General features: G+C 43.8%; 1 long non-coding RNA gene across 2 annotated transcripts in view; it reads right to left on the bottom strand.

Annotated features, from left to right (window-relative positions):
* LOC126428085 (uncharacterized) overlaps positions 1-27767 on the bottom strand; it is a 101705-nt gene that overhangs the window by 53969 nt on the left and 19969 nt on the right. For both annotated transcript variants that reach the window (XR_007576772.1, XR_007576771.1), the window contains exons 2-3: positions 9186-9252; positions 8829-8926 (exon numbers count right to left, since the gene is read on the bottom strand). This is a non-coding gene — a long non-coding RNA (uncharacterized LOC126428085). The remainder of the gene's footprint in view (positions 1-8828; positions 8927-9185; positions 9253-27767) is intronic.

The following is a 27767-nucleotide window of genomic DNA, read 5'->3' as shown; positions in this document are numbered from 1 at the left end:
CAGGAAGAAGAGGCTGTGATATGCAAATCACAGAGCACTCACATAAGGTTGGCACCGGTGGCGACTCCTACAACGTGCTGACATGAGGAAAGTTTCCAACCGATTTCTCATGCACAAACAGCAGTTCACCGGCGTTGCCTGGTGAAACGTTTTGTGATGCCTCCTGTAAGGAGGAGAAATGCGTAACTTCACGTTTCCGACTTTGATAAAGGTCGGGTTGTAGCCTATCACGATTGCGGTTTATCGTATCGCAACATTGCTGCTCGCGTTGATCCATATCCAATGACTGTTAGCAGAATATGGAATCGGTGGGTTCAGGAGGGTAATACGGAACGCCGTGCTGGATTCCAACGGCCTCGTATCTTTATCAGTCGAGATGACAGGCATCTTATCCGCATGGCTGTAACGGATCGTGCAGCCACGTCTCGATCCCTGAGTCAACAGATGGCGACGTTTGCAACAACCATCTGGACGAACAGTCCGACGACGTTTGCAGCAGCATGGACTATCAGCTCGGAGACCGTGGCTGCGGTTACCCTTGACGCTGCATCACAGACAGGAGCGCCTGCGATGGTGTACTCGACGACGAACCTGGGTGCACGAATGGGAAAACATCATTTTTTCGGATCAAATGGTTCAAATGGCTCTGAGCACTATGGGACTCAACTGCTGTGGTCATAAGTCCCCTAGAACTTAGAACTACTTAAACCTAACTAACCTAAGGACAGCACACAACACCCAGCCATCACGAGGCAGAGAAAATCCCTGACCCCGCCGGGAATCGAACCCGGGAACCCGGGCATGGGAAGCGAGAACGCTACCGCACGACCACGAGATGCGGGCTTTTCGGATCAATCCAGGTTCTGTTTACACCATCATGATGGTCGCATCCGTGTTTGGCGAGATCGCTGTGAACGCACATTGGAAGCGTGTATTCGTCATCGCCATAATGGCGTATCATCCGGCGTGATGGTATGGGGTGCCATTGGTTACACGTCTCGGTCACCTCTTGTTCGCATTGACGGCACTTTGAACAGTGGAAGTTACATTTCAGATGTGTTACGACCCGTGGCTCTACCCTTCATTTGATTCCTGCGAAACCCTACATTTCAGCAGGATAATGCACGACCGCACGTTGCAGATCCTGTACGGGCCTTTCTGGATACAGAAAATGTTCGACTGCTGCCTTAGTCAGCACATGCTCCAGATATCTCACCAACTGAAAACGTCTGGTCAATGGCGGCCGAGCAACTGGCTCGTTACAATACGCCAGTCACTCCTCTTGATGAACTGTGGTATCGTGTTGAAGCTGCATGGGCAGCTGTACCTGTACACGCCATCCAAGCTCTGTTTGACTCAATGCCCGGGCGTATCAAGGCCGTTATTACGGCCAGAGGTGGTTGTTGAACATACCTCTTACAGACTGATGTGACGAAAGTAATGAAGTACAGATATGTGCACATAGAGGTGGCGCTATTACCACGTGAACAAGATATAAGAGGCAGTGCATCGGCGGAGCTGTCCTTCCTACTCAGGTGGTTTGTGTGATTGTGGACGCACGATGGCAATTAACGGACCCTGAACGCGGAGATGTAGTTGGAGCTAGATGCATGGGGCATTCCATTTCGGAAACCGTTAGGGATTTTATCTATTCCGGGACCGACAGTGTCAAGATTGTTCCGAGATCACCAAATTTCAGGTATTATCTCTCACCACAGACAACGCAGTGGCTGATAGCCTTCACTTAACGACCGAGAGCTGTCGCGTTTGCGTAGAGTTGTCATTGCAAACGGACAAGTAACACTGCGTGTAAATAACCTCAGAAATCAATGTAGGACGTAAGACAGACGTATCCGTTAGGATAGTGCGGCGAATTCTGGCCTTAATGGACTCTGGCAGCAGACGACGGACACGAGTGTCTTTGCTCAAAGCACGACAGCACCTGCGGCAACTTTCCTGGGCTCGTGACCATACTGGTTGGACCCTGGACAACTGGAAAACCGTGACCCGGTCAGATGAATCCGGATATCAGTTGGTAAGAACTCGCGGTATGGTTCAAGTGTGGCGAAGACCATTCGAAGCCATGGACACAAGTTGACAGCAAGGCACTGTGCAAGCTGATGATGGCTCCATAATGATGTGGGCTGTGTTCACACGGGGAGAACTGGATCCTCTGGTCGAACTGAACCAATCATTGACTGTAGATGGTAATGATGTTGGGCTACTTGGAGACTGTCTGCAATCATTCATGGATTTCACGTTGGAAATTTTATGGGTGGCCATGCGTAAGGTCACCGAGAGACAGTTGTTCGCAACTGGTTTAAAGAACGTTCTGGACAGTTCGAGCGAAAGTTTTGGCTACCCTGATGGTCCGACATGAATCCCGTGGAACATTTATAGGACATAATCGAGAGGCCAACTCGCGCACAAAATCCTGCACGGACACCGTTTTCGCAATTATGGACGGCTGTAGAGGCAGCATGGCTCAGTATTTCTACGCGTCCGTCGAAAATTTCTGTTCCGACACTGACATTGTTGAGCTTTTATGGAAAAAGTTCAAGGCAATCGTGAAATGCGTTTTAGACAGGTACGTGCCGAGTAAAACTGTGAGGGACGGGAAAAACCCACCGTGGTACAACAACAAAGTTAGGAAACTACTGCGAAAGCAAAGAGAGCTTCACTGCAAATTTAAACGGAGCCAAAACCTCTCACACAAACAGAAGCTAAACAATGTCAAAGTTAGCGTAAGGAGGGCTATGGGCGAAGCGTTCAGTGAAGTCGAAAGTAAAATTCTATGTACCGACTTGACAGAAAATCCTAGGAAGTTCTGGTCTTACGTTAAATCAGTAAGTGGATCGAAACAGCATATCCAGACACTCTGGGATAATAATGGCATTGAAACAGAGGACGACACGCGTAAAGCTGAAATACTATTTTTCCAAAGCTGTTTCACAGAGGAACACCGCACTGCAGTTCCTTCTTTAAATCCTCGCACAAACGAAAAAATGGCTGACATCGAAATAAGTGTCCAAGGAATAGAAAATCAACTGAAATCACTCAACAGAGGAAAGTCAACTGGACCTGACGGGATACCAATTCGATTCTACACTAAGTACGCTAAAGAACTTGCCCCCCTTCTAATAGCCGTGTACGGGAAGTCTCTAGAGGAACGGAAGGTTCCAATTGATTGGAAAAGAGCACAGGTAGTTCCAGTTTTCAAGAAAAAGTTCCGTTCGGCTTTTCGCGGATGGTGCTGTAGTAAACAGAGAAGTTGCAGCATTAGAAAATTGTAGCGAAATGCAGAAAGATCTGCAGCGGATAGGCACTTGGTGCTGGGAGTGGCAACTGACCCTTAACATAGACAAATGTAATGTATTGCGAATACATAGAAAGAAGGATCCTTTATTGTATGATTATATGATAGCGGAACAAACACTGGTAGCAGTTACTTCTGTAAAATATCTGCGAGTATGCGTACGGAACGATTTGAAGTGGAATGATCATATAAAATTAACTTTTGGTAAGGCGGGTGCCAGGTCGAGATTCACTGGGAGAGTCCTTAGAAAATGCAGTCTATCAACAAAGGAGGTGGCTTACAAAACATTCTTTCGACCTATACTTGAGTATTGCTCATCAGTGTGGGATCCGTACCAGGTCGGGTTGACAGAGGAGATAGAGAAGATCCAAAGAAGAGCGGTGCGTTTCGTCACAGGATTATTTGGTAAGCGTGATAGCGTTACGGGGATGTTTAGCAAACTCAAGTGGCAGACTCTGCAAGACAGGCGCTCTGCATCGCGGTGTTTCGAGAGGGTGCGTTTCTGGATGAGGTATCGAATATATTGCTTCCGCCTACTTATACCTCCCGAGGAGATCACGAATGTAAAATTAGAGAGATTCGAGCGCGAACGGAGGCTTTCCGGCAGTCGTTCTTCCCGCGAACCATACGCGAGTGGAACAGGAAAGGGAGGTAAAGACAGTGGCACGTTAAGTGCCCTCCGCCACACACCGTTGGGTGCCTGCAGATGTAGATGTAGATGTAGATGTAGAACGATTTGTTGATCCCGTGCCACGTCGAGTTGCTGCACTATGTCGGGCATTTCATGACTTTTGTCGCCTCATTGTAGCTGTCCTAATGCGTTTCTGTATTCGGAAAATACAGGACGATCCATAAAACCTGAGCTACTTCAGTGGGTCATAATTTCCCTTCGAAAGCAGGTAGAAACGGGAAAGTTGTTTTAATGATCTCAGTAGCTGTGGGAGAATCAGAAGTACCGCCCGCTGTTGGCAAGTTGACTCTTGTTTCTTCGCATGAGGTCCTTTGTCCGGTCCAATGCCGCAGATGCTCGGCTCGTGTTAGTTCCTTCGTAACCTCAACGGTCGGCGTTTGTGACGGCTGTGAGTTTTTTTTTCGGGCCGCGTGACAATAACGATCAAACTAGTGATTCGTTCGCAGTCTTTAGCTGGCAGGAAGATGCTATACACACCTCTAGAGTCGATTTTTATTGTGAAAATACTGGGGACAGGCAAAATAATGTGAATACCTGTACTTACTTCGGAATGGTTTATTAACACGGGGTTGGATCCCCATTTGCCCATAATACGGCTGCCATTCTTCTTGGAATACTGGGATATAATGATTGTATAGTCTCCAGTGGAATGTCATGCCACTATTGGACCAGAACCTCTTCTAATTCCTGTAGTGACCAGGCGGAAATCTGCTCCGGAGTCCGCGCTCCAATACCGCCCACAAGGGTTCCATAATGTTAAAGTCCGGGGACTGTGCTGGCCAGGGAAGACGCTGCAGTTCAGTTGCCAGCTCCTCATACCACGACTGTACTGTCCTGGCTGTGTAAATGGGCGCATTATCGTCCTGAAATATGGCATCATCGTCGGGGAACAACATTTGAATCATGGCGTGCACCTGACCATCTAAAATGTTCACATAATCGTTGGCTGTAACACAGCCCTTGAGAGTAATGATTGGAAACGATTTTGATTCTCGACCCGGCACACAGTTTTAATCTGCCAGGAAGTTTCATATCAGCGCACACTCCGTTGCAGAGTGGAAATTCTCATTCTGGTCCCATAGAGATGTTTTCTTAAATATCGATGTTTCGCGTTCCCGATATTTTGAGAAATACCAACAGTCGTATTACACCGCAGAGAACGTCGCGGAATATGGCGAAGCGGGTACAGTCGCGCGTTGATGCTGGCGGAGGGCAGTTCCAGCATTTGCTGTGAGGACTTTGTGTGTACGTCTGTAATCTCCTTGTAAATCATTCATATACAAGTACACCAGACAAATTATTAGTCACCCCAGCGGACATCACGTTAATACTGCGTAACACCGCCTTCAGGATTTGATAATGTTCTCGGATCGGCGAGCTGGATATTGCACAAGTTTCTTCACGTCTGGCGTATCAAGCTGAAGCCACTCATTCATGATAATGTCCCGTAGAGGTTAATCGCTATGTTTCACTTCCTGCTCATAATAGTCGTGGATATTTTCCGTCTGATGAAATTTTATGACTGCAGAGACCTTATCAGATCTCAGACATCTATCCTCTTTATACACAGGCCGAAGCAATGAATGAAAATTTGTACTAAGGCCGGGATTCGAACCCAGGTGTCGTGCTTACTAGGCAGATAAGATAACCACTACGCCACCCTGTCACAGTGGCTTCGCTCAAGTGCACAGACTTCTCTAGCGTGAATCCCTCCTCAAACAAAATTTCTACTCGCGCTTCAGCCCAATGATATTGCCTGTAAACCCGAACAGCATTCCAGAGGCTCTCCATCTGTACTGAAATAGCACCCCAGCATAGAACGAATCGGAGGTTCCTGCCTGAAATCCAGGGGTAGGTGCTTCAATCAAATGAAATCTTTTCAGGCCTCTGGAATCATATAGTTTCATTTGATTAAAGAGCATATGCTGGGGTTTTAGGCAGGATCACCCAGTTCAATCGATGCTGAGGTGGTGTTCTAATACAGCTGAAGAACATCTACAATGCTGTTCGAATTTACGGGGAATACGAATGAGCTGAGGCACGAACGGAAATTTGGACTGAAGAGGGAGGTGTGATAGAGTACTCCGTGCAAGTGTGCAAAGCCATTGTGCCAGGGTGGCGCAGTGGCTAGCTTATCTGCCTAGTGAACCGGACAGCTGGGTTCGAATCCCGGCCTTGCTACAAACTTTCAATGGTCGCTTCAGTCTGCATCTATACGTTACTTCCTGCCTGCTTAAGATCACGTGATTTAGTGGGACAATGAAGATGAGACAGCGTCCACGAGTGTCTGCCAAACGAGGAATGTATGCGCGCAGCCCTGTGAGCACGGCTGCTGTCATCTTGGAAGATGACAATATCCACAGCATACTTATCACTGAGATGTAGAACACAGAGCATCACGGAGAACGTTAAAACAAATATGCTGGTTCATATTCGCGGCAACCTGACTGAGTGGGCCGAAGTCATGCTGGGAAAACCTCTCCAACACACCACGGTATCGCTTGCAGCCTGAGCTACAGCCTCCACGCTCTGCGGCTTAAATGCCTTATTGGGCTATCATTGAATTTGATGGCTTGCTTCATTTGAGAAGAGGAAAAATTATGGTTTGTGGGACACCGCTACGAAGCTCCAGGCAGCTACTGTTCAGTCTGTGTGTTCTTTCGACCATTATAGATTTACAGCTTGATGTGTCGCTGTGGGCAATGACCTTCCGTTGGATACCCGACTCAGTTTGTCCATTCCACTCGGATACCGTTCGAGATAATCTGCATTCGATAACAGGTCTTGAAGCCGATTTTCACTGAGAAGACGTGACATTTGTCTCCGGCCCTTGTCGGTTAGGATCTTTTTATGACCACCGTGTTACGTGGCTACAAGTTGTGCACAATGCCTCATAGACACGTCTCATCCCAGGTGTGAGTGCCGTCGGGGACCGAGCGACAGGGGCTCACTAGGAGTGAATTAGCCAGTTGGCCTTTATGAGACGTAGTATTGACCTAGCTGCTCCTCCTTGCAAAATATGACAAGGACTGGAAGGTAGCTTGAAAGAAGCTCCACAAGAAACACATTACAATTCCTAGTTTATTACCTAAAATAGCCTCAGACTTCAAGAAGAATATAATAATTCCAATCTCAAAGAAAGCAGGCGTTGACAGATGTGAAAATTACCGAAGTATCAGATTAATAAGTAACAGCTGCAAAATACTAACGCGAATTCTTTACAGACGAATGGAAAAACTGATAGAAGCCGATCTCGGGGAAGATCAGTTTGGATTCCGTAGAAATGTTGGAACACGTGAGGCAATACTGACCCTACGACTTATCTTAGAAGAAAGATTAAGGGAAGGCCAACCTACGTTTCTAGCATTTGTAGACTTAGAGAAAGCTTTTGACAATGTTGACTGGAATACTCTCTTTCAAATTCTGAAGGTGGCAGGGGTAAAATACAGGCAGCGAAAGGCTATTTACTATTTGTACTGAAAGCAGATGGCAGTTATAAGAGTCGAGGGACATGAAAGGGAAGCTGTGGTTGGGAAGGGAGTGAGACAGGGTTGTAGCCTCTCCCCGATGCTATTCAATCTGTATATTGATCAAGTAGTAAAGGAAACAAAATAAAAGTTCGGAGTAGGTACTAAAATCCATGGAGAAGAAATAAAAACTTTGAGGTTCGCCGATAACATTGAAATTCTGTCAGAGACAGCAAAGAACTTGGAAGAGCAGTTGAACGGAATGGATAGTGTCTTGATAGGATGGTATAAGATGAACATCAACAGAAGCAACACAAGGATAATGGAATGTAGTCGAATTAAATCGGGTGATGCTGAGGGAATTAGATTAGGAAATGAGACACTTAAAGTAGTAAAGGAGTTTTGCTATTTGGGGAGCAAAATAACTGATGATGGTCGAAGTAGAGAGGATATAAAATGTAGACTGGCAATGGCAAGGAAAGCGTTTCTGAAGAAGAGAAATTTGTTTATATCGAGTATTGATTTAAGTGTCAGGACGTCGTTTCTGAAAGTATTTGTGTGGATTGTAGCCATGTATGGAAGTTAAACATGGACGATAAATAGTTTGGACAAGAAGAGAATAGAAGCTTTCGAAATGTGGTGCCACAGAAGAATGCTGAATATTAGATGGGTAGGTCACATAACTAATGAGGATGTATTGAAGAGAATTGGGGATAAGAGGAATTTGTGGCACAACTTGATTAGAAGAAGGGATCGGTTGGTAGGACATATTCTGACGTATCAAGGAATCACCCATTTAGTAATGGAGGGCAGGGTGGACGGTAAAAATCGTAGAGGGAGACTAAGAGATGAATACACTAAACAGATTCAGAAGGATGTAGGCTGCAGTAGGTACTGGGAGATGAAGAAGCTTGCACAGGATGGAGTAGAATGGAGAGCTGCATCAAACCAGTCTCAGGACTGAAGACCACAACAACAACAGCTTCTCTTCTGCCACTCTTGGTGATTAGGCTTCGTACCCACAAAGGGATCAAATCTTTATGCAGCGACGGTGATCTGACGGTGTGGGATAGTCGATAGGTGCAGCGCTGACGCCTGCTGTCGACACCACAGAGACGCTCCTCGGTATCGGAGCATCGCTGCCGACACCAGTGAGACGGAAGCACCGAGACACGCCCTCGGAAGTTCTCCGCATCACCTTAGGCGGACTGTGTCGAAACAGACTGACACACAGACACGAGGTCAGCTCTACACCTGGCTACGTTCCAGTCAACGCCTAGTCCATAGCAAGTAGCAAGAATAGTACCCTAACTGCGAAGCTGTTGAAAGTACAGGATTTTGTGCACTAACTTACCTCTCAATTTGTCCCGATAATGTTCAATAGGATTCATGTAGGGCGATCTGGATGGCTGAATCATACGCCCGAATTGTCCAGCAAGTTCTTCAAACCAACTGTGAACAATTGTGGCCTGTTTACATGGCGCATCGTCATCCACAAAAATTCCATAGATTAGATTAGATTAATTGTTCATTCCATTGACCCACAAAAGAGGGAATCCTCCTGGGTGTGGAACATGTCAGACAAACACATTACAAAAATGTACTTAGAAAAACTTGAGTTTCATTAATTTTAATGATCCTCAGTCAATAAACAGTAAAATTACGTACATGAATTAGAATTAAACTTAATATTTACAGGTTTAATACTTACATCTGCTTTCATTAAATCCATCATTCACACTGTAGGTAGTTACTTGGCTGTTACAACCAAGTATTGTCTGAAATTAAAGTATAATAAATTTTCATTAAAATGGTCTACTGCACTTGTTGAGAAATGCATGGCTGGAATAGGAGTTGGCTACCAAAAATTCTTTTAAATGATGTTTAAATTGTGCCTTGTGTGAAACTAAACTGTTAATGGTTGCTGGTAACTTATTGAAAATCTGCGTTGCTGTATATTGGACTCCTTTCTGGGCAAGAGTAAGACATTTTAAGTTTTTATGTATATTGTTCTTATTCCTAGTACTGATACTGTGTACTAAGCAGTTAGCTGGAAAAAGAGATGTTTTATTTACAACAAACTTCATTAAGGAATAAATATACTGAGAAGCTGTGGTTAGTATGTCCATTTCTTTGAATAGGTTTAGACATGATGTTCTTGGATTTACACTACACATTACTCTTATTATACGCTTCTGTACTCTAAAAATTTTTTCTCGGTTTTTCGGAGTTACCCCAAAATATAATACCATATGACATAATGGAGTGAAAATAAGCAAAATATGCCAGTTTTTTTATATTTATATCTTCTATGTCTGACATCATTCTCATTGCAAACACAGACTTGTTTAGGCGCTTTAGCAGTTCGTTAGTATGTCGCTCCCAACTGAATTTATTATCAAGTAGTAATGCCAAGAATTTTACACTCTCAACTTCTCCTATTTCCATGTCATCATATTTTATACAAACACTGGAAGGAAATCTCTTGGAAGTTCTGAACTGCGTATAGCGGGTCTTTTCAAAGATTAATGACAGTGAATTGGCTATGAACCACTTAATAATGCCAGTAAACATGTGATTACCTGCCCTTTCTAAATTTATATTTGATTTTCTATTTATTACAATGTTTGTATCACCTGCAAATAAGACAAATTTGGCATCTGGTAATGTAATAGATGACAGGTCATTAATATTCACAAGAAAAAGTAGTGGGCCTAGTATGGAACGTTGAGGAACACCACATATAATTTCTTCCCAGTCAGATGATGTCTGATTGCCTACTGCTGAAGTGTTACGTAATGACACTCTTTGTTTTCTATTAGTAAGATACGACTGAAACCACTTTGCATAGTTGTTTCTGAACATGAAGTCCACGAATGGAAGAAATTAGTCTGCAAGTAGCCTAACACAAGCACGAACCGGTCCATTCCGTGTCAACATAGCCCACATCATTATGGAGCCACTACCAGCATGCACAGTGTCTTGTTGACTACTTGGGTCCATAGCTTCGAGGGCTCTGCGTCACACTCAAACCCTACCGTCAGCTCTTACTAATTGAAATCGGTACTCATCTGACCAGGCCGCGGTTTTCGAGTCTTCTAGGGTCCAACCGACATGGTCAAGAGCCCAGGAGAGGCGCTACAAGTGATGTCGTGGTACTCGCGTCGACCGCCGGCTGCCACAGCCAATTAACACCACTGTCCTAATGAATACGTCCGTCGAACGTCCCACGTTAATATCTGTGGTTATTTCACGCAGTGTTGCTTGTCTGTTAGCACTGACAACTCTAAGCAAATGCCGCTACTCTCGGTCGTTAAGTGAAGCCCGTCGGCCACTGCGTTGTCTGTGGTGAGAGGTAATGCCTGAAATTTCGTATCCTCGGCCCTCTCTTTATACTGTGGGTCTCAGAATATTGAATTCTCTAACCATTTCCGAAATGGAGTTTCTCATGGATCTAGCTCCAACGACCATTCCGCGCTCAAAGTCTGTTAATTCTCGTCGGAAACCCTTTCTCATGAATCCTCTGAGTACAAATGATACCTCCGTCAGTGCACTGCCTTTTTATTCCGTGTGTACGCGATACTACTGCCATCTGTCTATGTCTGCATCACTGCCCAATGAGTATCCACACCTCAATGTATGTCTGTGAGAAGGAGTTTCTGTTGAACAGTGCTTCGAATTGTTTCACCGGCGACAGTCTGTTTCATCACAAGTGTTACACTGGTTCTTTCTATGCATATAAATGTAACCACGCTCTGACCCACAGTCGCAGCAAAGAAGAAGATGTATAACAAAATATAAGTGTTTATTTTGACTGTCAGTATATTGTAATTCTTATATTTTACACGTGCAATAATCACGAAATTTATCACCGGTATTGAGCCCGTTTGATCGCTAACAACCTGTCACAACAGCTGCCACCATTCCATCTGCACTGAATATCACTGTTCACTCGTACTATATCCACTCTACGACAAACAGAGTTTCTGACTGTTATAATTAGGAATAACACAACAAATATATCAGCGTTCTACAGCTCATTGACCCATCATTGATACAAATAATTCTGTTACCAAGCGCCAAATGCACATGAAAAACTTATGGAAAATTATACACCGAAGGGCATAAGAAAGTGCTTCACCTGCCTAATATCGCCTAGAGCCCTCGCAAGCACGCAGAAGTGCCGCAACACGACGTGGCTGGACTCGACTAATGTCTGAGGTAGTGCTGGAGGGAACTGACACCATGAATCCTGCAGGGCTGCCATAAATCCGCAAGAGGGCGAAGGGGTGGAGATCTCTTCTGAACAGCATGTTGCAAGGCATCCCAGATATGCTCAATAATGTTCATGTCTGCGGAGTTCTCTGGGCAGCGGACGTCTCTAAACGCAGAAGAGTGTTCCTGGAGCCAATCTGTAGCAATTCTGGACGTGTGCGGTGGCGCTTTGTCCTGATGGAATTGCCCACGTTCGTCGGAATGCACAGTGGACATGAATGGATGCGACTGATCAGACAGGATGCTTACGTACGCGTCACCTACCAGAGTCGTATATAGACGTATCAGGGGTCCCATCTCACTCCAACTGCATACGGCCCAAATCATTACACACCTTACACCAACTTGAACAGTCCCCTGTTGACATGCTGGATCCATGGATTCATGAGGTTGTCTCCATACCCATACACGTCCATCCGCTCGATTCCAATTGAAACGAGACTCGTCCGACCAGGCAACATGTTTCCAGTCATCGACAGTCCAATGTCGGTATGACGGGCCCAGGCTACGCACAAAGCTTTCTATCGTGCTTTCATGAAGGGTACACGAGTGGGCCTTCGGCTAAGAAAGCTAATATCGATCATGTTCCGTTGAATGGTTCGCACGCTGACATTTATTGATGGCCCAGAAGTGAAATCTGTTGCAATTTGCGTTGGACGATGGTCTTCAATCGTCGTTGTATGATCTTTTTCCGGCCGCAGAGATGTCGAAGATTTGATGTTTTAGTTGATTCCTAATATTCACAGTACACTCGTGAAATGGTCATGCGGGAAAATCCCTATTTCATCGCTACCTCGGAGATGCAGCGTACCATCGCTCGTGCGCCAACTATAACACCACGTTCAAACTCACTTAAATCTTGATAACCTGCCATTGTTGCAGCAGTAAGTCTTATATAAACGTTGCCGACCGCAGCGCCATATTTTGTCTATTTACATATTTCTGTATTTGAATACTCATGCCTATACCAGTTTCTGTGGCGCTTCAGTGAATAAATTGATGGCGTTTATACCAGTGTCCAGGAAGTGCAATGCAGAATACGGCGTAAGTCCCATTTCCGTTGCCATTCTAAGCCTAGAAAAAGAAGAATGGGTAGCTTTGAGGGATGAAGTAGTGAAGGCAGCAGAGGATCAAGTTGGTAAAAAGACGAGGGCTAGTAGAAATCCTTGGGTAACAGAAGAAATATTGAATTTAATTGATGAAAGGAGAAAATATAAAAATGCAGTAAATGAAGCAGGGAAAAAGGATTACAAACGTCTCAACAATGAGATCGACAGGAAGTGCAAAATGGCTAAGCAGGGATGGCTAGAGGACAAATGTAAGGATGTAGAGGCTTATCTCACTAGGGGTAAGATAGATACTGCCTACAGGAAAATTAAAGAGACCTTTGGAGAAAAGAGAAACACTTGTATGAATATCAAGAGCTCAGATGGAAACCCAGTTGTAAGCAAAGAAGGGAAAGCAGAAAGGTGGAAAGAGTATATAGAGGGACTATACAAGGGCGATGGAGTTGAGGGCAATGTTATAGAAAGGGAGGAGGATGCAGATGAAGATGAAATGGGAGAAGAGTTTGATAGAGCACTGAAAGACCTAAGTCGAAACAAGGCCCCGGGAGTAGACAACGTTCCATTAGAACTACTGACAGCCTTGGGAGAACCAGTCCTGACAAAACACTATCATCTGGTGACATTGTAATTCTGTCAGAGACAGCAAAGGACTTGGAAGAGCAGTTGAACGGAATGGACAGTGTCTTGAAAGGAGGGTACAAGATGAACGTCAACAAAAACAAAACGAGGATAATGGAATCTAGTCGAATCAAGTCGGGTGATGCTGAGGGAACTAGATTAGGAAATGAGACATTTAAAGTAGTAAAGGAGTTATGCTATTTGGGGAGCAAAATAACTGATGATGGTCGAAGTAGAGAGGATATAAAATGTAGACTGCCAATTGCAAGGAAAGCGTTTCTGATGAAGAGAAATTTGTTAACATCGAGTAAAGATTTAAGTGTCAGAAAGTCGTTTCTGAAAGCATTTGTATGGAGTGTAGCCATGTATGGAAGTGAAACTTGGACGATAAATAATTTCGACAAGAAGAGGATAGAAGCTTTCGAAATGTGGTGCTACAGAAGAATGCTGAAGATTAGATGGGTAGATCATATAACTAATGAGGAGGTATTGAATAGGATTGGGGAGAAGAGGAATTTGTGGCACAACTTGACTAGAAGAAGGGATCGGTTGGTAGGACATGTTCTGAGGCATCAAGGGATCACAAATTTAGCATTGGAGGGCAGCGTGGAGGGTAAAAATCGTATAGGGAATGAATACATTAAGCAGATTCAGAAGGATGTAGGTTGCAGTAAGTACTGGAAGATGAAGAAGCTTGCACAGGATAGAGTAGCATGGAGAGCTGCATCAAACCAGTCTCAGGACTGAAGACCACAACAACATACAGCAGTATCCAGGAAGTGCAAGAGAAATGCAGAATTCAGGCGTAAATCGCATTTCCGTTGACATACTAAGCCTAGGGTACGTTGATGTCCAATTTCCAAGTATAGCATTCGTATTCTGAGTCCAGAGCGCAGCCGAATCAACATCGAACAGCAGGTCCATCGCAGCGTAGCACTTACTTCCCAGTTGTGGAGTAGAAACAGCACTATGAGAACTGGTTTCTAGACGTCAGTAGCGGCGTTAAATATGGGTCCGTAATTAATTCTTCGGCTGGGGTAGTTGTATATTTTGGGCTGCCGATCGGTGCGTGTTATGGGTGGCCAATCGCTGTGTTTTGAAGCGCGCGCCAAGGCACCCTGCGATGTTAGCAATGGCCAGCGCACGGAGAAATGCGGCCAACGAAGCGTTTCTCGGCCGTGCGTCATCGAACGCGCCGCTGCTCTGTGCGGAGATTTAATAGTGGCGGATACCACACTCAGACTGATTCCCTACCTCTCTACTACCCTCAGACCCAGCTACTATCTCGAGGTGTGCCGTGGTCTCCCGTTTGATTCAGGATTCCCCTTCGTCCCTGTTGGTCTCTGACATGATGTGGTGCTTTGTCATTGGCTCTAATTTGCACTCCTCCTTAGTAAACCTCCATATGCTCGTAGAGTGAGAGAGGAGTCTGTCAACGTGGTGCGTTTTTCGCCTGTAATTGTCATCGCATACGTTGCCTTCCCACAACACCTCCATCTCCTCCTCTAGATCAGTGCTCTCTGCTCTGCAAGAACAGGACCAACGACGACTGAAGAGAATCGTCCAGCGTAACAGAAGTGCAACTGTTCCTCAGATTATTGCAGATTTCAATGCTGGGCCACTAATGCCAGAATGCGAACCATTCAACGAGACATTATCGATATGAGCTTTGAGAGCCGAAGATCCACTTGCGTACGCTTGATGATTGCACGACACAAAGCTTTACGCCTCGCCTTGGCCCGTTAACACCGACATTGGGCTGTCGATGACTGGAAACATGTTGCCTGATCTGAAGAGTCTCGTTTCTAATTATATTTAGCGGATGGACGTGTACGGGTATGGAGACAACCTCATGAATCCATGGACACAGCATGTTCAAGTTGCTGGAGGGTGTGTAATGGTGTGGGGCATGTGAAGTTGGAGTGATATGAGACTCCTGATTCGTCTCGGTACGACTCTGACACGTGACACGTACGTTAGCAACCAGTCTGATTACCTGCATCCATTCATGTTCATTGTGCATTCCGACGGAGTTGCGTAATTCCAGCAGGACAATGCGACACCGCACATGTCCGGAATTGCTACAGAGTGGCTCCAGGGACACTCTTCTGAGTTTAGACACTTCAGCTGGCCACGGAACGCCGCAGACATGAACATTATTGAGCACATCTGGGATGCTTTGCAATGTGCCGCTCAGAAGAGATCTCGACCCCCTCGCACTCTCACGGATTTATGGACAGTCCTGCAGGATTGATGGTGTCAGTTCCCTCCAGCACTACTTCAGACATTAGTCGAGTCCATCCCACGTCGTGTTACGGCACTTCTGCGTGCTCGCGGGGGCCCTACACGATATTAGGCAGGTATACCAGTTTCTTTGGCTCTTCAGTGTAGATTGTAGTCAGACTTGTCTGATTTTCGGTGTCGTCCTTACGGGCTGTAGTCGATAGATTTTTTGTTCTAATACAAAATTGTTAGAATGGATATCTGGGCAATGTCGGGTTTGTCAGCCAGTAGTAAATAATGGCTGACGCAGATAAAAGTAGATCATGTAAGAACTAAAATTTTCCCATTTATCAGTTTTTTTATCGGCGCTATAGTTTTTAATCTGTTTAAAAAAAGCCGTTTTTGCAAATCTGTGTATTTTGTTGGCCATGTTCGGCATTTTGAATCGAGGTCCATAAAAAAGATGCTCTATTTAAAACTTAATTTCCTACACGCTGATATTTTTTGTTTTGAGACAACAATTTTTGCAATCACTTCTCCATAATGCTTGGACAGTAAAGGAAATCCCTGACACCTGATAGCGCTTTTCACAGCATTTATAAAACTATGAAGTGGCTTTAGCATGGATACGTTTACAAAATCGTGTTGTAGACAGGTGAAGCAGCTGCATACAGAAACTATCTGGGACACTGTACCCATACATTTGTACATTCTGCATATTTCTTTGTACGACTGTTTCAGTCTCTTCAAAGGTGTTTTCACGAATACATGGAAATGGAACTTTTCGGCATTACACTACAAACACAGTTCTGTTTTTAGTTTTAATTTTAAAGATCAACAGCCTCAGTTGCACAGATTACCTAGATTTACCTAGGTTTCAGTCGGGATAACCCAACCTTCTTCAGAATAAAAGTAACTACCGTTTGTCCATAGTGGACATCGTCAAGCTGAAACTACAAATCCATAAATTATCGTCAGATTAGTTCCAGTACAACACTCGTGGCTGCCGCATCGCGGTCGCGAAGTGGGGCCGAGGCAGTTTCAGATAAGTTTTTACAGTTTGACGGTAATTTATGGATTTGTAATTTTAGCTTGACAATGTCCACTATGGACAAACGGTAGTTACTTTTATTCTGAAGAAGTTTGGGCTATCCCGACTGAAACCTAAGTAAATCTGGGTAATCTCTGCAACTGAGGCTGTTGATCTTTAAAATTAAAATTAATATTTATAGTGTTGCTGACAGGGCCGCGAAATGTTGAAAATATTTAACAGTTTTTTTTGTTCTAATAGAGAATTGGCAGAATGAATACCTGGGCAATGTCGGGTTTGTCGGCTAGTAGTAAATAATGGCTGGCGCAGATAAAAGTAGACCATGTAAGTATAAAAGAAATGCAGTGAAATTACAGGAACGAAGAGCTGAAATGGACTTACCATTCATTTACAGTGGAAAAATACAATGAAAAATACACTTATAAAAGATGTTGAAACTGACTCCCTGAAACATCAGCATACAGCTGTGTACTTGTAAGTGTACTCAGATACACCTGGCATAAATTTCGGATAGCGATGGCGGCAAGTTCACGGCTGATGTTGTCTTTTAGTCCCTGCAGTGTGACCGGATTTGTTTCATAGACCATGCCCTTCAAGTATCCCGAAAGGAAAAAATCTCAAGTTGTTAGACCTGCCGTACGTGTTGGCCATAAATGTTTGCTGACAATTCGTTCCTCAGTGAAGACATCGTTTACTCATTCCAGGTATATCTTAGATGTGTGGCATATCGCCCATCCTGCTGGAAGAAGCAGTATTGTCTTTCAGATTCAGTGAGTTGAGTACAAAATGTATCACAAATTTCCACGAATGTCACCGTGTTGGGAATAGTGTCAAAAAATATCGATCCAATGATGCTCGTTCCTGTTACGCCAAGTTTTTCGTCACGTAGAGACTGCTGACGTACAATGGTACAGTTCTCTGATGCCCAGTACCTCGTGTTCTGTGAATTCACAACATCGACGATAAATCCATGCTTTATCAGTCATGATGTAATGGAAAGTGTCTAACAAACCGTCGGTGATGTTATTCAAAACTTTCTGAATGCCATCCTCCTGTAATCGCTGCACAACCGTTTCACGATATGGCGTCGAATGAAGGCTTTTCAATATCCACTGACAGGCTGGTTTTATTAGGGATTCCAGTACATCATTTTATTCGCCACTCTTTTGGCTATAAACCCTTATTTTTCAGCACAATCTCCGTTGAAGAGGACCTAACGCCACCCTACTGGCAGGACCTGTATGCCCCCGTGGTATGGCTCTACTGGTGGACGTCGGAGCCAACGTCCTGCTGCATCAGTAGCCTCCCCATCATCCACCCAACAGAGACGTCCAGTTGTGCAGCGAGGTGTCAGACTGGGATCCGTCGATCATCTCGAATGAGAGTGTCCGCACGTTCCAACACTGCAGAAGTCACGGCTGTGTGTGGCGTCCTGAAGGCAGGAGATCTGGCAGATTTGCGCGACCTTGTGATGATTTCAGACGCCTCACCCAACGACTCACCGCGCTTCTGTTCAGCGCCAGGCATGCTGCAAGCTCCTATGAATATCCGCTATGCTCTTGTTTCTCGCCAGAAGAAACTCAATGACAGCTCTCAGCTTGGGTCGCACCTCCGTTACAGACGCCATTTTGAAGGCTACGTATAGCGTTGCCACCTATCGGAACTTCATTAAACTGGAGGGGCTGAAGACGGAATATTCCTCTATGTTCCACAATAAATTCCCCATTTTTCAACAGAAACTGGTCGAGAAAAAAATATGTTGCATTATTTATTGAAGGATCCTCTCACAAAACGAGAAACAAGGATCCCAACACACTTCTCTGAGGTACGTCAATAATTTCTTCTACATATTCAGATGACTCTCCATCCGACACAGCATGCTGTTCCTTCCCATCAGGAAACCATTAGTCCAGTCACAAATTTCACTTGATACCAACCCGATAGCGCCTTCGGTAATACGCGTAAGTCTGGTACCGAGTCATATGCTTTTCGGAAATTCAGAAATACTGCGTCTTCTTGAATGCCTTGACCCATTGTCTTTCAGCATGTGTCAGAAAATTCCGAGTTGGGTTCAAATGGTTCAAATGGCTCTGAGCACTATGGGACTTAACTGCTGTGGTCATCAGTCCCCTAGAACTTAGAACTAGGATTCGAACCTGCGACCGTAGCGGTCGTGCGGTTCCAGACTGAAGCGCCTAGAACCGCTCGGCCACCCCGGCCGGCCTCCGAGTTGGGTATCATGTTTTCGGAATCCATACTGGCTGGCGTTGGAGATACCTCATTATTTTAAATATCAGTGAGCGACGTGCGGCTCGTGTTCATTCCGTGTATTGTTTGTCATCTTCTCTTACCGTACTGCCGCCTCGATTTCTTATTCCATTTACTGGCGTCACTAACTTCCTGCTTTACCTGCCCGTGAGTGGCAGCAGCAGCAGCAGCGCTTATCGATAAGTACACCGTCGTACTGTCTCTGGAGCGACCGCCAGTATTTCCGGGTCGTCGTGTGTCTGGAGTGCAGTTGGGAGTTCAGTCGTGGCGCAGCAGCAGTGAAGTCGGGGACGGAGCAGTAGTCGGGACGGAGCGGCAGCGAGGCGCAGACAGCCAGTACTTGCCGAACGCTGGCCACACACATGAACTGTCCGACGGAAGGAGATTGGAGCGGCTCGACCGTTGGTTGGTCTTCTCATCGGGCGACGTGTATTTGGTCTTTTGACCGTTTCTGGGCCTCGTCAGTTGGTCATCTTGCCGGACGTGGGTCGGTTGTGCAGAGATGTCGTGGCCAGTGGGCAAGAGTTACCTCTGCATGGTTGGGTCCGAGCCAGCGTGCACGGGTCGCCGCGTCTCCGAATTCCGAATGGACATCGAGTTGAGTCGGGTTGGAGCTACAGTCAGCTTTGCGAACCGAAATCGTGGGGGAGTACACGTGTGAGTAATTTGCTATTGTATTGATGGTTATTTTGTAAAGACTGTTCTCTGGTGTGTTAAATCACGCGCTGATTTGTAGCCAGTCCAAGCAGAAGTTACCATTGCTACTTGCTTATGATTGGCGTTGGTTGTTTTTTGATTGTGGGTGTGCTCAGGCTAAAAAAAAATACGGCTACTATTCATAAGGGTTGTCTAGTAAGGAAATTGCTTAAGCTTTTATCATACGAGGTATGGCTAGAAAAAAACCGGACTAGTACTGGTGAAACAATAAAACGAATGCAATAAGGCTGAAAGTCGCGTGGCCTGTCACGTGACTCTCGCTCCGCCTACTGCTCGAGTTTCATCTGCCTCCTGCACTCAGTCTGCCCGTGGCGTCTGTCTTAAGTAGTTGACGTTTTGTCTGTGCGTCGGAAAATGTTGAGTGTACAGAAAGAACAGCGTGTTAACATCAAATTTTGTTTCAAACTAGGAAAATCTGCAAGTGAAACGTTTGTAATGTTACAACAAGTGTACGGCGATGATTGTTTATCGCGAACACAAGTGTTTGAGTGCTTTAAACGATTTAAAGATGGCCACGAAGACACCAGTGATGTCACTCGCACTGGCAGACCATTGTCAGCAAAAACTGACGCAAACATTGAAAAAATCGGTTAACTTGTTCGACAAGATCGCCGTTTAACAATCAGAGCAGTGTCTGAGTTAACAGGAGTTGACAAGGAAAGTGTTAGGCAGATTCTTCATGAAAGTTTCAACATGAACAAAGTGTGTTCAAAAATGGTTCCAAAGTGTCTCACAATTGAACAGAAGGAACGCCGAAGAATGATTTGTTCTGACATCCTGGAAAACATTGGAAGTGATCCCACCTTCTTACAAAATGTTATTACTTGCGATGAATCGTGGTTTTTTACTTACGATCTCGAAACTAAATGCTAATCGATGCATTGGAAAACTCCTGGTTCTCCACGACAAAAAAAGCACGAATGTCAAAATCGAAATTCAAGGCAATGATGATTGTTTTTTTGACATCAAAGGGATTGTGCACATTGATTGGGTACCAGAGGGACAAACAGTGAATCAGCATTACTACATTAGCGTCCTGGCTACCCTACGTGAGCGAGTACGGAGAAAACGGAACGATTTGTGGAGAAAAAAGTCATGGATCCTTCACCAAGACAATGCCCCAGCTCACAGTGCGTTTTCAGTGAAGACGTTTTCGGCAAAACACAACATTCCCATCTTAGATCATCCACCCTACTCACCTGATTTGGCCCCCTGTGACTTTTTTCTTTTCCCTAAAGTCAAGTCAGCTTTGAAGGGAACTAGATTTGAGACTGTTGAAGCAGTAAAAGAAAAAGCGACGGAAGTAATGTATGGACTTACCGAAAATGATCTGCAGCATTGCTATGAACAGTGGAAAATTCGTATGGAGCGGTGTAGAGACCGAGGAGGAGAGTACATTGAAGGAGATAACATAAAATTGTAAATAATTGTAAATAAATGTTTTTTCCAGCATCAGTCCGGTTTTTTTCTAGCCGCACCTCGTATGCTTGTCTGTTTGCCTATCACATTGGCTTTCTATGCAGTAACTGAAGGAATGTGTATGGTTGTTCAAGATTGTAGGCTGACTAGTATTTGAACTGGTGTTGAGGTTAAGGGCGAGATCAGCATCCCGCAAACCCGCTATTGGGGAGCCGGCTCTCTGTTCTTGTATTTTGTAAGGATACGTGATGAGTGCATCGCTGTAGTTTCTCGCGTGCTAAATTGCGGGGTGTCGGTGCTGTCCTAGGGCTAGACTTGTGATGTATATTATGTTGAAAGGGTATTAACTGTACCAAACTTAAGAGAGCTTTTAGTTTGTTTTAGGTCTGTACATGGAATGATGTTGATATTTTGTCGATTGCGGCAATAACTTCCTGTGTGGGGAGATCCTCTGAGGGACTTGTATTGCACTGTTGCAGTGCAGTCCATCTGAAACGTGCTGCTTAAAGCTTGGGACTGCAGCTCTCTGATGTTATATATTACTGTTTAAGGTTAAATGTCTTGGATGTGATATGGTTGTTGAGGATTATGTAATTAATTTTTATCGCTGGTTCCTTAAAGGAAGTATTTCGTTTTTAAATATGATTTTAACTCATCATTCAAATTTTCTAGTCTTGCTTTCTTAAAAGGCTTTCAGTTAAATGATTGCTATTTGCCTGTTTAAATGTTTGAGTCACTTAAAGGAAAAGAAAATTATTTTGTAATTTGTGCTGATTGTTCCTTTTGGGTAATACCTGACTTATGTGTGCAATAAACGAGTGCGTAGTCAATGGTGATGCACTGTTCTATTGCTAGCCTACCCCTTCTACTCCACAGCCTATTGAGCTGCTTTGTGTCGAAATTGTGTTCAGAACACCCCTCTACCATGACACCTCAGTGTCGAATTGATTCGTCCTTGTGGTTTCACAGTGGTTGATTTTACGATTGTTCGAGTTCTTGTGCAAGTGTGTTTACGTGGAACCGTGTGTAGCCTCTGTGATTTCCACAGAGCAGATAAATGCTGTCTGCGTACTGGAGTAGGCAGTTGGTCGGTTAGCAGAGGGAAACTTCCAGACAGATTAAAACTGTGAGCCGCACCGAGACTCAAACTCGGGTCCCGAGTTCGAGTCTCGGTCCGGCACAAGGTTTTAATCTGCCAGGAAGTTTCATATCAGAGCACACTCCGCTGCAGAGTGAAAATCTCATTCTGGAGGACAGAGGGAATTGATTAGGCTGTTGGTTGGTTCTTCAGCCGTCCCTAGGTCGTGTTTCCACCCGATTGTTTAACGTTACGCTTGGCTGCCTGTCCCACCTAAACTGTGGTTAAAGTTTCCTCCCCAGGCCGACCCTTGGAACACTTCTGAGCACCACAGTTGCTCGTGATTATCATTTTATTTGGTCGCAGAACTGTGCCAGGCCTTCAGCCGTGTATTAACATTGTCTGCTTTATGTTTAGTATATGGCCTTCAGCCGAACTTCATAACAACTTTAAGATTAGGCCTTCAGCCGTGTTTCATTGAAAATTCTTGTTGCTCTGTATTTAGGCCTTCAGCAGCGTTTGTTTCAGAATCAGTGTCTTTAATATGTAAATCCTTGTCTGTAAGGTTTCTCTTCAATTATTTTGAATTCTTGAAACGGCGTTCAGCCGTGTTCTGTAAAAGTTTATCTTAAGGTTGTCTTTAATTATTCTTGAGTAATTGTGCATTGGTTTGAGGAATAAAGTTGTGTGTGTTCCTGTACAGCCAACAGTAACTGACCTTGGCCCCTTTACACAACCTGGTCCGCTCTGTCCTGCGAAACGCAGATTTCACTCAGATTATGTTCTAAGATTCTACAGGTGATGAACATCGGTGAAATTGGTTGGTAGTTTTCTGGATCACTTGTGCTACTCTTCTAGTAGACGGGTGTCACCTTTCTGTCTCCCAACAACGAGGCATAGATTTTTGTGCGCGATTTTACGGTATATCATGGTTATGCTCAGGGCTAACTCAGTTGGAAATTCTGTATAGAATATCGGAGGGATTTCGCGGGGTCTGGAGTCCAGTTTAATTGCAGTGATTTTATAACACCACATCTCTGTGGATGATCATACATTTTCTACGTGTTTTGTGATGTTCTTGTATTAGTTGTGCTGAACATTATTCTTGTAAATACGTTGTCAAGTTATAAATGATATTTAAGAGAGTGAATGCACATGGAATGTTAACATTTTGTAAGGAGACACGCTGCCCTAGTCAGGGAAAAGATATTGTCAAAGAGTGCAAAAAAAATGGTTCAAATGGCTCTGAGCACTATGGGACTTAACAACTGAGGTCATCAGTCACCTAGAACCTAACTAACCTAAGGACATCACACACATCCATGCCCGAGGCAGGATTCGAACCTGCGACCGTAGCGGTCATGCAGTTCCAGACTGAAGCGCCCAGAACCGCTCGGCCACTGCAGCCGGCTCAAAGAGTGCAATAAATTGTAAATGTACTACTACTGGGCGTGCGAGCGCGTCAAAAGAGTAGCAGTTTGGAGTCGCGAGGAGATGATTGGTGTCGTTGGTTGTGTGTATTCGCCGGTGTGGCAATGCAAAAGTGCAGAGATAAAAAGACCGTTTCCGAAGTGCGGGGCAGTGAAAACTGAAATGGTTGGTTTGGCGGATGTTTAATATGGGCATGCTATGGCATTTATTGGACACAGTACAAAGGCAGCAAGAGTAATTCACATAACATCAAGAGTACTGTGGGCCCTTGTTTTTGGCTATGGTATGGCAAGAAGACCTACCTGTGCCCTATTTTACCGCTAAATGAAGCCACTCGGAAAACCAACGGCATCATAAAGTGAAGTGAGATCTAGACTTTTTGTAACAAGTGTAATAGGCCGACCAGCGTAGTTGGACTTTTATTGCTTAAATCACATTGTTTACGTGCATATTGTCACGTAAATAATTTACCTAAGTCATCATCCAAGTAGTATCCATCCTATCCCATTGTATGAACCGAGATAATCAGAAAATAAAGTGAACATTAATTTATTAGAGTATCAAAACATAATTTTTCCATTTAGAAAGAATGGACTCAAACAGGTTAACGCACAAAATCCATACATTTTTAAAGAACAAAACTACAAGACCGAACTGGTACAAACAGACGGGCAAAGACCTGAGAGAATTAGGGTCTCCAAATCTACATGACAGAAATGAAATCAGAAAAATCACAAACACCCGGGGTTTTGGGGAAGAAGAGAGAAAAACTAACGGACATACGTGGTCTACGCAACGAAAGCCAACCCATTCGTTGCTTATGAAGGAATACTGGGCGAAAAGGAAGGCCAACAAATGTTGATTACGCGTGGTCCTAAGTAATCCATCCGCGAAGAAAAAATAGAAGAAGAATTTTTCAAACTTTTGGACAATTGCATACTAATGAAATCTTTGGCTGTAATAGGAGTAATGCCAGAAAGAGGATTATGCAAAAGCCAGTATTAATTCATATGCTAAAAATAGAGTAACTTCCATAATAAAAAAATTGATAGTAAAACTTTATGTAACTTGGACACGATTTCACTGTCAAAGGACAGTTCTAATTTATAACTTGTGGCATAATTTATAACTTTTATTACAAAGAAATATCTGAGTAATTGTTAAGTAAATGACAGTCCTTACCAATGAGTAATTCAAATAATCTTTCTGCTTGCTACAATTACGACAGTCAGTATTACGGTGAGTAACGTAACAAAAAGTTTCTGTTTACAGCCAGTAAACAATCTTACTTTAATTGATCTTTGAAAATTAATATAAAATGTTGTATGTGTTTGCTACTGGATTATTATTTGATTACTGTGTCATGTGTGGTATGAAGTACTTGAAAGTGTGCGTTAGGTACTGTTCCTACGTTATGACGCCAATAACTATTCTTACGTAAGATAGCTTACGAGTATAAAGTTCAGTTTGAATTTAATTATTCTTGTTCCGGTGAGGAACTGGCGTCCGTTGGTTATTTTCATTAATGACTTACTTTAAATACCTTTTTTTTCCAAATTTTCCACTAACTACTGTTAATTAAAAATTAGTTTACGTATGAAAATATTTAAAGTTAACCGAACTTTGTTTCTAATCGTCATTGCTAAAGTACTGAGCAGTGGCGATTCAGTTTTAACTACATCTACTTCTCTTGGTATTGCACTTTTCTTCGGAGTAGATGCCTTTTCCCCACAAATTAGGGACTTGAGGTACACTGTCATGCTGAAAAGCCTAATTAGCCGGAGAGGTAGGAGGGTTATAATTTCAGCTGTTTCTTAACGCCACTAACAGTACTGAATACACTATCTGATCCGAAGTGTCCGGTCACCCCTATATAATGCAGAATTTACCACCAGATGTCACTAGAGAGAGACCCACCAGTAGAAAAAGACGCTGGGAGTATTTTGTATTGCCAAACTACTATATATTACCCACAGTACTGAGGTGTACCAAACAAACAGAGCAGAACTCGTCCAGACTAGGTTAGCCAAACTGAGAGCAAGGTGTGGTAAACACATTTTAAACAAAAGGCCCGATGTGGAGTACCTAATTTCGACCAACCACAGAACACACCGAAATCTTAGGTTCAGATACATGACCCCACCCTGCACAGTAATCCAGAACACTGCTGAAATCTACCAAACCTGACCCTCACCTTGGAACTACTCACACCAAACACTATCACACCGCCACACCCAGATGAGAGTACACATGATTGAAACACACACACACACACACACACACACACACACACACACACACATCACGCAACCACGACACCACGCGTTCACATTATCATGACCCTCTCAAGGAGCCCCAAGGACCCCCAAGGTCTTACCAAACCAGCTCTGGCCATGTATATAGCAATTAAACCACGCATATATATAGTAATTAAGACACCTCACATCCTCCACCCTCTACCCAAACTCAATACCCTGAAATTTCTTACCTCTTCCAACCCTCTGCACAGCACTCTCCACCAGCACTGAACTATTGTTAATATACTAAAACTAAAATTGTATTATTTGCAAAATTATGGTAGTGTCAAATTGATTATACTGTAAAACTATAACAAGTTCATAAAAATCATTGTAATATGGTAATGTCAAAATGATTATATTCAAAACTATAACAAGTTCCAAAGAATCATCATTATCCTCCTTACGTATAAAATTCTCGTGTCACAGTGTTAGTTGCCATACTCCTCCGAAACGGCTCGATGGATTCTGATGAAATATGACATGTATATTCTGTAGGTCTGAGAATCGGTCGTAATCTATTTTTCATACCCCTAAGTGATAAGGGTGGACCACTCCAAAAAAAATTCTTATTTTTTGAAGAGAACTTTTAATTTTTATTTTTTATGATATGGCATTAAAAACAACCCTAAATTTTCACCCTTCTACCACCAACCCCTACTTTTAATAACGATTTTAGTAATTTAATAATTTTCAACCCTGGTCGATAACTGATCAATTATCACTTGATCAACGGCTCGATTGATTCTGATAAAATTTCGCATGTATATTCGGTACGTCTGAGAATCGGTCGTAATCTACTTTTTAATACCCATAAGTGATAAGGGTGGTCCACCCCAAAAAATTTTTTCTTATTTTTCGGACATAACTTTTTATTGTTATTTCTTTATGATGTGGCATTACAAAATACACGCATCCCTAAATTTTCACCCTTCTGCCACCAACCCCTATTTTTTAATAGCGATTTTAGTAATTTAATAATTTTCAACCCTGGTCGATAGCTGATCAATTATCACTTGATCAGTTATCCGCGCCAGATGTTTACCGGTGATAGTCTTTCACTATTCGATAGATAGGTAATTGAAGAAAACGTAACAAAAGCAACGACTCGAATATCCCTCTTTGAATCGACGTAACTAAATTCAAATGGCTCTGAGCACTATGGGACTTATCATCTTAGGTCATCAGTCCCCTAGAACTTAGAACTACTTAAACCTAACTAACCTAAGGACATCACACACATCCATGCCCGAGGCAGGATTCGAACCTGCGACCGTAGCAGTCCCGCGGTTCCGGACTGCAGCGCCTAGAACCGCACGGCCACCGCGGCCGGTCCGACGTAACTAGACCAAGAAGTTTAACTAGGTAGCAGCTATAGCATATAAAGATTTTCAGAGGCGGAACGAAGTTCGCCGGGTAGAGCTAGTTGTAATACTGTATGGTCATGCCAGAATGATTATACTGTAAAATTACAACAAGCTCCAGAGAATCTTGTAAAATTGTTATAATCTTAGACTGAAATATGCACTGTATTCCAAGAAAGAGAGTATAAGTATAAAATAATAAGTTGTAAAATCCTGTGGCTGACTGGGTGTTGTGTGATGTCCTTAGGTTAGTTAGGTTTAAGTAGTTCTAAGTTCAAGGGGACTGATGACCGTAGATGTTAAGTCCCATAGTGTTCAGAGCCATTTGAATCATTTTTGAACCTGTGGCTGAAAATGGGAAACAGGAAGCCCTAAAATGGCCCGCTCTGCCCCCTCGGAGCAGTGAATGAAAAGTGAAAAAAAAAGTGTTGTCAGTAGAGATGCGGTAACAATAGAGTGGTTTGGTCAGGAGAGCTCACTGAATC

The sequence above is a fragment of the Schistocerca serialis genome, chromosome 12 (genome assembly GCF_023864345.2).
Source record: "Schistocerca serialis cubense isolate TAMUIC-IGC-003099 chromosome 12, iqSchSeri2.2, whole genome shotgun sequence".
Lineage (NCBI taxonomy): Eukaryota > Metazoa > Arthropoda > Insecta > Orthoptera > Acrididae > Schistocerca > Schistocerca serialis.
Note: the sequence above shows the minus strand (reverse complement) of the source record. Positions and strands in the feature narration are given on the sequence as shown.